Source organism: Salvelinus alpinus, chromosome 9 (genome assembly GCF_045679555.1).
Source record: "Salvelinus alpinus chromosome 9, SLU_Salpinus.1, whole genome shotgun sequence".
NCBI lineage: Eukaryota > Metazoa > Chordata > Actinopteri > Salmoniformes > Salmonidae > Salvelinus > Salvelinus alpinus.
Window position 1 is genome coordinate 73670065 of NC_092094.1, and position 12695 is coordinate 73682759.

General features: G+C 43.1%; 1 protein-coding gene across 3 annotated transcripts in view; it reads left to right on the plus strand.

The window, feature by feature from the left end:
* The first annotated feature begins 1963 nt into the window (after nt 1-1963).
* rnf144aa (ring finger protein 144aa) overlaps nt 1964-12695 on the plus strand; it is a 65170-nt gene continuing 54438 nt past the window's right edge. The window contains exons 1-2 of one of the 3 annotated variants that reach the window (XM_071327143.1): nt 1964-2378; nt 2518-2738. The gene's annotated coding sequence lies outside the window, so the exon portion shown is untranslated. The remainder of the gene's footprint in view (nt 2379-2517; nt 2739-12695) is intronic. The other 2 variants (XM_071327139.1, XM_071327141.1) reach the window with 2 other exon arrangements.

Sequence of the window (12695 nt, forward strand, 5' to 3'; positions counted from 1 at the left end):
ACCAGACAGGACTGGCAAAAAGTGCACTTCATTGACGAGTCGCGGTTTTGTCTCACCAGGGGTGCTGGTCGGATTTGCGTTTATCATCGAAGGAATAAGCGTTACACTGAGGCCTGTACTCTGGAGCTGGATCGATTTGAAGGTGGAGGGTCCGTCATGGTCTGGGGAAGTGTGTCACAGCATCATCGGACTTATATATACACTGCTCAAAAAAATAAAGGGAACACTTAAACAACACAATGTAACTCCAAGTCAATCACACTTCTGTGAAATCAAACTGTCCACTTAGGAAGCAACACTGATTGACAATAAATTTCACATGCTGTTGTGCAAATGGAATAGACAAAAGGTGGAAATTATAGGCAATTAGCAAGACACCCCCAATAAACGAGTGTTTCTGCAGGAGGTGACCACAGACCACTTCTCAGTTCCTATGCTTCCTGGCTGATGTTTTGGTCACTTTTGAATGCTGGCGGTGCTTTCACTTTAGTGGTAGCATGAGACGGAGTCTACAACCCATACAAGTGGCTCAGGTAGTGCAGCTCATCCAGGATGGCACATCAATGCGAGCTGTGGCAAGAAGGTTTGCTGTGTCTGTCAGCGTAGTGTCTAGAGCATGGAGGCGCTACCAGGAGACAGGCCAGTACATCAGGAGACGTGGAGGAGGCCGTAGGAGGGCAACAACCCAGCAGCAGGACCGCTACCTCCGCCTTTGTGCAAGGAGGAGCAGGTGGAGCACTGCCAGAGCCCTGCAAAATGACCTCCAGCAGGCCACAAATGTGCATGTGTCTGCTCAAACGGTCAGAAACAGACTCCATGAGGGTGGTATGAGGGCCCGACGTCCACAGGTGGGGGTTGTGCTTACAGCCCAACACCGTGCAGGATGTTTGGCATTTGCCAGAGAACACCAAGATTGGCAAATTCGCCACTGGCGCCCTGTGCTCTTCACAGATGAAAGCAGGTTCACACTGAGCACATGAGCACATGTGACAGACGTGACAGAGTCTGGAGACGCCGTGGAGAACGTTCTGCTGCCTGCAACATCCTCCAGCATGACCAGTTTGGCGGAGGGTCAGTCATGGTGTGGGGTGGCATTTCTTTGGGGGGCCGCACAGCCCTCCATGTGCTCGCCAGAGGTAGCCTGACTGCCATTAGGTACCGAGATGAGATCCTCAGACCCCTTGTGAGACCATATGCTGGTGCGATTGGCCCTGGGTTCCTCTTAATGCAAGACAATGCTAGACCTCATGTGGCTGGAGTGTGTCAGCAGTTCCTGCAAGAGGAAGGCATTGATGCAATGGACTGGCCCGCCCGTTCCCCAGACCTGAATCCAATTGAGCACATCTGGGACATCATGTCTCGCTCCATCCACCAACGCCACGTTGCACCACAGACTGTCCAGGAGTTGGCGGATGCTTTAGTCCAGGTCTGGGAGGAGATCCCTCAGGAGACCATCCGCCACCTCATCAGGAGCATGCCCAGGCGTTGTAGGGAGGTCATACAGGCACGTGGAGGCCACACACACTACTGAGCCTCATTTTGACTTGTTTTAAGGACATTACATCAAAGTTGGATCAGCCTGTAGTGTGGGTTTCCACTTTGAGTGTGACTCCAAATCCAGACCTCCATGGGTTGATAAATTTGATTTACATTGATCATTTTTGTGTGATTTTGTTGTCAGCACATTCAACTATGTAAAGAAAAAAGTATTTAATAAGAATATTTCATTCATTCAGATCTAGGATGTGTTATTTTAGTGTTCCCTTTATTTTTTTGAGCAGTGTATATATATACCATTAGGGGAGCCTACACCCTAAACGTAATGGGATGGGGTGGTGGGTTTTGGGAGATAATGTATAGGTGCAGGGTTAGATGATGGTGCAATTTAAGTGTTTCCTATTCCCCTTTTCCCTTTTTGGGGGGTGACCGAAACGTGCAGTGCGCACGATCTGTGAAAGGCAGCAAGCAATACGCAACACAGCGTCTAGTCTGCCGGAAAGACACACGAAGAAGAAGAAGTCAACAGAACCGTTACCATTCACAGACATTTACAGTCATTCCAGTGCGTCGGCCGCGAAAATCATGAAGACAACAATTAGCTTTTTGGCCATAATTTAAGACAGTTTAGTGATAGGTATAAGGTTAGCAGTGTGGTTATGGTTAGGTTCAAAATCACATTTTTATAATATAAATCGTAGAATTGGGCGGGGTTTATGGCTTTGGTAACTGGTGACGATTTGTATAGTGCTGCAGGGCATTTTCAAGGTAAACACATCACCTTGTGACATTCACAATATTATGTGCAGAGATAAGCTCGGTTTGTGTTATGTGAGCAAACGGTTTCGATGCGGGTAAAGGGGACGTTCTGGACGTTGCAAGTGAGTCCTCAGTATTTTCACATGCAGCTACTATACTGTAGCTGTCAGTCGATAGTGCTTGTCAGCTGTGGTGCTGCTTTCGTTACCCACATAACGGTAGTCGTTGTTTGCATTGAATATCATATTCGTTTCTTTCCAGGTGATACATGGTCGAATCTTTCAGATACATTCATGGATTCATTTAGAATGTCAGTCACCACCAAAAACGATACTCTGTAACCTGCCTTTCACGATGCCTCTCGAGTAGCAGCTGGCTATCAGCCACCTACATCTTTCCAGGAGATAACCATTGAAGTTCTGCTTTCATCGCTCCTGAAGTAATTTCCTAACCAAGAGGACTGCGCTGTCACAAAAGGCCAGGTAATATTTGTTTATTTCCAACATGTGCACCGAGATGTAATGTTCACACGACAGTTCTCCTTGCGCTGTGTTTCTCGTACAGGCGAGGCTACACTGTTTTTGTAACATTATCTTGTAATAAGCTGAGGGACAATTTTGAACGAATTTGCTTTGCAATATAGGCTTACATTGTTATCGCAATTCAAGCTGAAATATCCCTCACCTTTTACATTGTACAGGTAGATTACAGTAGCATCCCACTGGGCAAAAACTGGTTGAATCAACGTTGTTTCCAGGTCATTTCATTGATGACGTTGAATCAACGTGGAAAACTGATTGGATTTACAAAAAGTCATACATCTGTGACCAGTGGGATAGTCTTGGTGCAGGAAAATAGTGTTTAATAGCGTTGCAGCCTACTGTAGGCTTTTTGTTATAAAATTAGGCCTATTGAAAATGAACTGAGAGGGTGCCAACATTAGGATTGGCTTTTGTTCTGCAATGACCTGTTGTTTAGTAAGCTCTTTTGCATTTGTCATTTGCTTGTCTTGTCTATACTCCGAGCTCTCCAATTCATTTAGCCACGACTCTATTTGTCGATCCACTCAGGTGGTGACAACTGCTATGATTTTATGAGCTGCTGCTCTCTGTTGTTGACACTGCAGCCACATTATCATTATCCCAAGTACAGCGCTCCTCGGCAACCACGAGACTGATACAGTGCTGATATCCGCTAGGCTGCTAGTTTTTTGTTGAATATGATGCACAGCTAGTTGAACGTACGTACGCCCCCACCTTAAAACATTTTTGAGTCTAATATCCCCCTGGGTTGTTGTTCTAGTGAGTGTCATCACCCAGAATAAGGTAACATTAAATGCTATATAGTGGTACTATAAAAATGAATATCAAAGATTCTAGATAAAGTTAATCCATGATATTCTTCAAGGTAAACCTATTGAAACACAAAAGATCATTGATGGCACAGTAACACTGCAGAGGTTAATTTCAATATTAATCTCAACCTGTGTTGTTTAGACTGGTTGACTGCTCTTTGTGGGCACCAAAATGTCATCTTGTGCCTTGCCATGGCAGTTCCATTTAAAGATACAATATCTAACTTTTTGGACTACCTGACCAAATTCACATAGAAATATGAGTTATAGATCTTTCATTCCTGTTGAAAGCAAGTCTAAGAAGAGGTAGATCTGTTTTGTGTCATTTCTATGCTTCCTGTTTAGAAGTTTAATTTTTGCATCTTTTCTTTCGGTTTTGTACACCAGCTTCAAGCAGCTGAATATACATCATTTTTGTTTTTGGAAAATATATTTTACAGTGGTTTAGATGGTACAATGGTACGCAATGACTGCTTGTTTTGTCACATAAACTGAAATTAGGCGAACTATTACAATTTTAGCAACCAGGAAATAGCGGTGTGATTTATGCATAGTGCATCTTTAAATCAGCTAGATAACCTCAGTGGTTAAGATTACGCCTAGACATGAAATCCTGCTACTGAACAAAGAGCATGTCTGCACAGTCACGGTCAAGGCTGAGAACACATTGTTATACTGTACATACATGCCCATTTCTCTCTCACCATCACTGCTCTTATCTGGCCCATGCTCTACAATTGATTATTTTTCCCTTAAATGATTCTGTATTGTATCAAACACTTCAAAGGTTAAGTAAATACAGCCTCGCAGACAGGCATGCAAAGTGATGGAGTTTCCATTTTTCTTTTTCCTAGTCGAATGAGGCAGGCATTCCCATTAGGGAACAAAACACATCCAACTCCATGGCCAAAGGTTTTCTCGTTAAGAAAAATGATTGTTCTGAGAAGAATGGTTGTATTGAAATTCGTTCACTGAGTGACAAGCCACTCTCAGGGGGGAAATGGACCTGGATTTGCATGAGAGGAAGATGGATGTGTTTTTCAATGGATGTGATATGCTGGTTATGAGAGGCAGGCTGAGAACCCACTGTACCTGCCAGCCTCTTGGGAACACAGTCAACATTGCACTCCCCAATCCCTCAGAACTGTGAGTCCTGCATCAAGCATCCACCTTTACCAGGAGAAAGCCCAGGTGAATGATACTGACTGCGTCCTTGAGTATTCCTTTTCATTTAAACAGGCACTACATGTACCTGGGTGTGGGTGTGTGTGTTATGTTGGCTTCAAACAGCACAAGCCTCCTTTTCAGTAATAAGTACATGGGCATTTCGCAATGTGCGTCCAAGCATTTTATGGCCGTTGACCTTGGCTTGGCGTGTTTTTAAAAGACTGCTAGTGAATGATTAGGTAATTTCCATGTAAAAGGACCCATGAGCACCAACGTGAATCTTAAAGGAACATAACACATTTAGTGTCAAATGAAAGCTAAGAGTCTATATGTTGGTGAAATTAAGGCATACATCCGTTTTTCAACCAATTTTCATCCTAAACATTTTCAATAAGCAGCTTTGATTTTTTGTCACACAGACGGAAAATGGGTCTTTAAAAAAACATTACTAGAAAACGTCTAAAAAGGTGTAAGAAATCAAAACACAATCAATCATGTTTAAGTAAAGCCCCCTGCCAACTAATATCAACATTTATATTTAGTTTTGCAGAAATTATTTGCCTTATGTAAAAAATATTTCACTAACTGTTTAGTAGTCTTATGGCTTGGGCGTAGAAGCTGTTCAGAGTCCGGTTGGTTCCAGACTTGCTGCATTGTTACCGCTTGCCGTACGGTAGCAGAGAGAACAGTCTATGACTTTGGTGGCTGGAGTCTAATAGTTTTTAGGGCCTTCCTCGGACACCGCCTGGTATAGAGGTCCTGGATGGCAGGGAGCTCGGCCTCAGTGATGTACTGGGCCGTACGCACTACCCTCTGTAGCGCCTTGTGGTCGGATGCCAAGCAGTTGCCATACCAAGCGGTGGTGCAGCAAGTCAAGATGCTCTCAATGGTGCAGCTGTAGACCTTTTTTAGGACCTGAGGGCCAATAGCAATTTCTTTTCTGCCACCTGTGGGGGAAGAGGCGTTGTCATGCCTTCTTCACAACTCTGGTGTGTGTGAGTACCATGATAATTCCTTAGTGATGTGGACACCGAAGAACTTGAGGCTCTCGTCCCGATCCACTACAGGCCCGTCGGCATGGATGGAGATGTGCTCAGCCCTCTGTTTCCTGTAGTCCATGATCAGCTCCTTTGTCTTGCTGACATTGAGGGAGAGGTTAGCACCACACTGCCAGGTCACTGACTTCTTCTCTGTAGGCTGTCTCATCGTCATCGGTGGTCAGGCCAACCACCGTCGTGTCGTCGGCAAACTTAATGATGGTGTTACAGTCGTGCGTGGCCATGCAGTCATGGGTGGCCCCCGTGTTGAGGGTTTGTGTGGCGAATGGGTTGTTTTCCTACTCTCACCACCTGGGGTTGGCCCGTCAGGAAGTCCAGGATCCAGTTGCAGAGGTAGGTGTTCAGTCCCAGGGTCCTGATTGAGTCAGTTGAGCACTGAGCTATAGTCAATGAACAGCATTCTCACGTAGGTGTTCCTCTTGTCCAGGTGGGAGAGGGCTGTATGGAGTTGAGTAGAGATTGCGTCGTTTGTAGATCTGTTGGGGCGGTATGTGAATTTCAAAGCCTTTCATGGCTACAGATAGTCATTCAGACATGTTACTTTGGCATTCTTGGGCACAGAGACTACGGTGGTCTGCTTGAAACATGTAGATATTACAGACTTGGTCAAGAAGACACTTGCCAGCTAGGCAGCGCATGCTCTGAGTCCTGGTAATCCGTCTGTGCCCGCGGCCTTGTGAATGTTAACCTTAACCTGTTTTAACTTACTCACATCGGCTATGGAGAGCGAGATCACAGTCATCCGGAACCGCTATTGCTCTCATGCATGGTTCAGTGTTGCTTGCCTCGATTCAAGCATAGCGTCACTGGGCAGCTCGCAGCTGGGTTTCCCTTTGTTATTCGTGAAAGTTTGCAAGCCCTGCCACATCCAACGAGTGTCAGAGCCTGCGTAGTAGAATTCTATCTTAGTGCTGTATTGACGTTTTAACTGTTTGATGGCTCGTTGGACGTCGTAGTGGGATTTCTTATAAGTGTCCGGATTAGTGTCCCGCTCTTTGAAAGCAGCAACTCTAGCCTTTAACTCAGTGCAGATTTTGCCTGTAATCCGTGGCTTCTTATAGGGATATGTATGTACAGTACGGTCATTGTGGGGAGGACGTCATCTATGCACTTATCATTGAAGCCGGTGACTGATGTGGTAAATTCCTAAATGTTATCGGATGAATCCCAGAACATATTCCAGTCTGTGCTAGCGAAACAGTCTTGTAGCTTAGCATCTCTACTGTATTGTACTGAACTCTACTTTAATTTACTGTACTTTACTATACTCTGTTGAACTCTACTGTACTCTGATGTCAACTTGTGAAATATACATTGAACAAAAATATAAACACAACATGTAAAATGTTGGTTCCATGTTTCATGAGCTAAAATAAAATGTTCCTTACGCACAAAAAGCTTATTTCTCTGAAGTGTTGTGCACAAATTAGTTTACATCCATGTTAGTGAGCATTTATCATTTGCCAATATAATCCATCCACCTGACAGGTAATGCATATAAAGTAACCTGATTTAAATAGCATGATCACTACACAGGTGCACCTTGTGCTGGGGGAAAATAAAAGGCCACCCTAAAATACAGTTTTGTCACACATCACAATGCCACAGATGTGTCAAGTTTTGAGGGAGTGTGCAAATGGCATGCTGAATGCAGGAATGTCCGCCAGAGCTGTTGCCAGATAATTGAATGTACATTTCTCTACCATAAGCGACCTAGAGAATTTTTCAGTATTCCAACCAGCCTCACAACCGCAGACCACGTGTAACCACATCAGCCCAGGACCTCCACATCTGGCTTCTTCACCCCCGGGATCGTCTAAGACCAGCCTCCCGGACAGTTGAAGAAACTGTGGATTTGCACATCCGAAGAATTTTTGCACAAACTGTCAGAAACCGTATCAGGGAAGCTCATCTGAGTGCTCGTTGTCCTCACCAGGGTCTTGACCTGACTGCAGTTCGGCGTTGTAACCAACTTCAGTGGGCAAATGTTGACTGGTTTTCTGATCCACTTCCCTACCTATTTTTTATTTTAGGTCTCTGTGACCAACAGATGCATATCTGTATTCCCAGTCATGTGAAATCCATAGATTAGGGCCCAATTTATTTCAATTGACTGATTTCCTTGTGAACTGTAACTCAGTAAAATCTTTGAAATTGTTGCATGTTGCGTTTTATAATTGTTCAGTGTAGATGTCTATGATTGGTACAGATTTGGTCCGGTCTGGGCCAACCATATGTGGTCTTGTTTGAGGGTGGAGCTCAATAGATTAAAAGCCAGTGTGTAGAATAATACCATGCAAAATAAGGATATTTTTCTACCTTTGTGTACCTATTCAGCATACATCACCATGAAGAGAATGACATTCATAGTTATGCATTTCTTAGGACCCATGATACCATTCTGTTAACGGGTCGTGAACCACTTCACTTACTGTAGTTCAATAACTAAAATATATATATTTTTTCTAACTCAAGGTGTGACGTCACAGCTGACACCCCATTCTTTCTGCAGACATATTTGAATCTTAATTCAGAGCAGAAATGGAAGAGTTTTTCGAAAACGCATTCGCCTAAAAAATAAACTGCCCGAGATGTTACTGTCATTCTGTTACCAAACTTTACTCTGCACTGTTCCTCAAGTGGCAATTGTTAAAAGTAGTTGTCTGAAATACTTTTTTGGGGGGGAGGGTGAGTCTCATCACTCTGTGGAAGTGCCCATTAGTTGCTCCGTTTCGAAGAAGGGAGCCTCTCATGTTGTTTTTGAATGAAGGGATTTATGACTGTTGTACTTTAAAGCTGGATCCATAGCGGTGAAACAACAAAGATGTTACTTCAAACAGCTTTAACTCAATTATAATGTATTGGTCATCGTCACTAGATAAACATTTAGGGCGTTACTTTGCCATAAGCAGAAAAAACTATCCCTCTGATATGGTATTTGTTTATAGAAATACCATATCAATGTTATTCGTGACTGGGCAATTGTAGCATGCTGAAATTGTGGGTATGCTTGTACCATGCACTGGACTACCCGATGGGAGTTACGGTTGCCACATTTGATCGTGCTGCATTCACATAAGTATGGAGGGAGTAACTGAAAACACTGCTCCTCACGCCTTAACACAGAATTGGAATGCCATGAATCTGTTTAGTGCCATTTAAACTTGTTACTCATGTAAGTAGCTCAGGCTGCTTGTGACTGCATGCACAACCATTCCAGAAATGTGACACACGTTCAGTTTTAACAGAAGCAGTTACCGGCTAATAAATGCCTAATTACCTTCAGTTCTTCATTGCCAGGGCCTAAAACAGTTTTTTTGTTGTTGCCCCAACCAGGCTGTGTTGCTGCACAAGGTGGGATATAACGTTAGGATGTTTGTTTCTTTATGCATTACCAGACATGAAACAAAATGGCAGAAATACTTTGAAAACAGCTACTGCAGCAATTATTTTGCTATTAATCACAACTTGCACGTGACTGCTTATACTTGACTTTTGACAATTTTTTAAATGAAATGTTTGCACTATAGAGCCCTGACTGACCACCCTGCGACAGGGCTGGTGAATTAGACATTCTTACATTCATGCTAACCTCTCACCATTACCATTAACAGGAGGTTAGCATTTTTTGAGCAGGGCCTAATTTTAGGCCATTACCTTGTAAATGCTTTTAGGCCGGCTGGGAGAGAAAGTTAGAAGACAACTATCATACCCCCCCCCAAAATGCTTAACCTTCCCTGTTATTGGTAATAGTGAGAGGTTAGCATGTTTTGGGGGTATGATCTTTGCCTCTCATCACTATTCACAATTAATTCATGATTATTCATAATCATTGTAGGCTCCACATTAATGTAGAAGTGTTAAACACATTCTGTTCTTATCTACAATGAAAGTGACTCAAATGACCCTACATTATTTACCATTAATTTCTATTGGGCACAACATAATCTGAAACACAAGCTAGGTGTAGTCAGTCACAAGCTAGGTGTAGTCAGTCACAAGCTAGATGTTGTCATTCTGTGCTGGGAATATGCGACCAAATACTTTTGACTACTTTAATACACTAGAAGTGAATTTGTCCAAATACTTATGACACCTTCAAATGGGGGACTAGATTCATAAAGTGCTTTCATTTCAAACGGTAAAACAGATATGTATGAAAATACCTTAAAATAAAAGGTGACATTCTGTACTGTCACCTCATTTGAACACATTGGATCTCAAATCCAAAATACTGGGGTATAAACCCAAATTAAAAGTTCTAGCTTTAGTGTCCAAATAAATACGTAGTGGAGTGTACACTAATACTGCTGCGGTGGAGTTTAAAGTAGTAGTACACCCTTACAATGGATACGCACTTCACACATTTTCAGGAGAACTACAAACCTGAACCTTTCGAACATGATGCCTGTATGCCTGGGCTTTGATTCCTGTGTGATTTTTAAATAAAAAGGCAATAGGCTTGCTTGATAGGCTACGATAAAGAACCATTAAAGTGAGCAATATATATCGTACGCTTATGTAATTCCACTGGAGAAAATCGGGAATGCTTTGATCAGATAAATGAATGTGTTAGTCGTAACCGCCCTTAAAGCCCACACTCCCTCCCTATTAAGTCAGTCACCATGGTGTTTTGTCTCTCCCTTTTTGATATGGTAAGTCGGAGACCTTGCTCTTTTGAATGTTCCTTACTTGAAGCGAGTGTGTTCTGTCTATCTACAGGCTCAATTGTGTCCGTGCATTCAACAAAACAAACAGGATGTGTGTGTGTGTTTCCTTAGGTACTTTTCACTTCCTCTCTCTCCATCTCTAGCCCTCCGTGTTTCAGTCAGTTTTCTTCCATTTGGTGCCTAATGATTATGACCCAGGCCTTTAGTGTATAAGTCAGTCTGTGGTCGACACCAGAGAGGGCCGCAGAACTAGTCTGGGGAAAAGGGGGAGATGAGAAGTACAATGTGCTGGTTCATCATTTTTTTTCGGACTTGGATTCTGAAATAGGGTGTGGGGAGATGTGAGCCAACATGCTGCGTACGGTGTTATCGCAGGCTGCCTAGGCCCATAGGGAGAGAGTTAAGGAGAAGTACATTTTATCAATGTCAGACAACAGCAAATGTGTTTCCACAGACTAGGGGAGCATGTTTAGCAGCATTGTATTTACCAGTATGTCGTAAGGCCTTTCAGTATGTACAGCGTGATCAATAGAGCTTGCATCTGTTTTAATGGACAATAGTATGCAAATGGAGATTGCATTCCATCTGAAAGACCTTTTACTCTGCCGTTGCGTTTACTGTGTGGTGAACTGCTAGGTAGTTGGGATGGCCCAGTGTGGCCTTGCTGGATCTCATTCAAGCCACATGGAAGTGTTTACCCGGATGAGGGGGTTGGGCTCAGTGAGACTCAGTGCCCACTCAGTCAGTCTTCCCACTGATTATCCGTGAAGTGCTGTGTTGGGAAAATCAGAAAGTGCCTTAAACGTGTCAGTCCCATGGTACGGGTGCCGGGATGACACAAAGGATGTCTTTATCTGTGACCGTGTCCTTTTGTTAGAGAGCTTTCACTGTCACTGCATATTTTTTTTTTACGGTTAGAAGTTTTGAAATTCCTGTCAATTTACCAAACAGCATTATGCTTGAGAAAATAACCCTGTGCCATGCCCTTTGGATTAAACTCTCTCTCCCCCTCCCCCTCTGTCTTTACCCCTCTGTGTGTCATTCAATTCAATTTGAGGGCTTTATTGGCATGGGAAACATATGTTAAGTATATAATTAACACAATAATCTCTCTCGGTCTCTCTCTCTCTATATCTGTGTCTCTCTCTTTCCCTCTGTTTCTCTGTCTCTCTGTCTCTCTCACACACTCACACTGTCTCTGTCTCTCTTTCTCTTTGTCTCTCTCCATTTCTCCTTGTCTCTCTCTCTCTATATAAATCTGTCTCTATATATCTGTCGCTCTCTCTGTGTGTATATATATTATCTGTGTGTGTGTGTGTCTCTCTCTCTCTCCTTCTGTTTTTGTCTCTGTATATATTTATCCCTGTCTCTGTGTCCCTCTCTCTCCATATCTGTCTCTCTCTGTTTTTCTTTGTCTCTGTTTGTCTCTCTCTCTTATTCCCACTTTAACTGCACCCCTCTCTCTCTCTCTCTCTCTCTCTCTGTCTCCCCCTTATATATCTCTCTGTGGTGAAATAGCATGGTGTCTCGCCTGCCCAGGCACTTGTGGAATGCAGGTGATGATGATGTAACCGTCTCTGTCTCTGAGCCCAGTCAGGATGAGAGCCTCCCTCTTAGGAGTTCCTGAAAGGAAATATTCAACCATTTTGAATGTTATATTGTTTTTTTATGTTGTTATATTGTCTATCGCTCAGAGATTCATGTTTTCATGTGTATCTGAGCTATTCGCCGTTCAAGCAGGCAGAAATACAGCCGGTATGACGAGTTTTACAGAACGACGGCACAAACAGCGTTAACTGTCATTCTGTTACCAACCTTTGCATCTGCACTGTTCTTCAAGTAAATGTGTTTCTGTCAAATGTTCAGTGGAAATTGTTCAAAGTAGTTATTGTGCATAGATGTGTATGGTTTGTTTAAATTGGCAATCATTTGCTTTTTGTTTGACGTACATTTTCAAGTGAAAAAATAAGAGTGTCATTGCTGCCTGGCAAAACGGTAAGGGAGTGACGATCTGATGCACCGTTTATGCCCTGGGAGAGAATGCACAGAATCTTCTTTAGTGTTGACATTGGTGTTAGAATGAGTTCGATTTGACCTACACTTTCATCTCAAATACGGAGGTTCTGATTAGCTGGTTCTAGTATGCTTGTGTCTTACAGTCTAGTTGTTGCATGCTTATGTCAGTACATT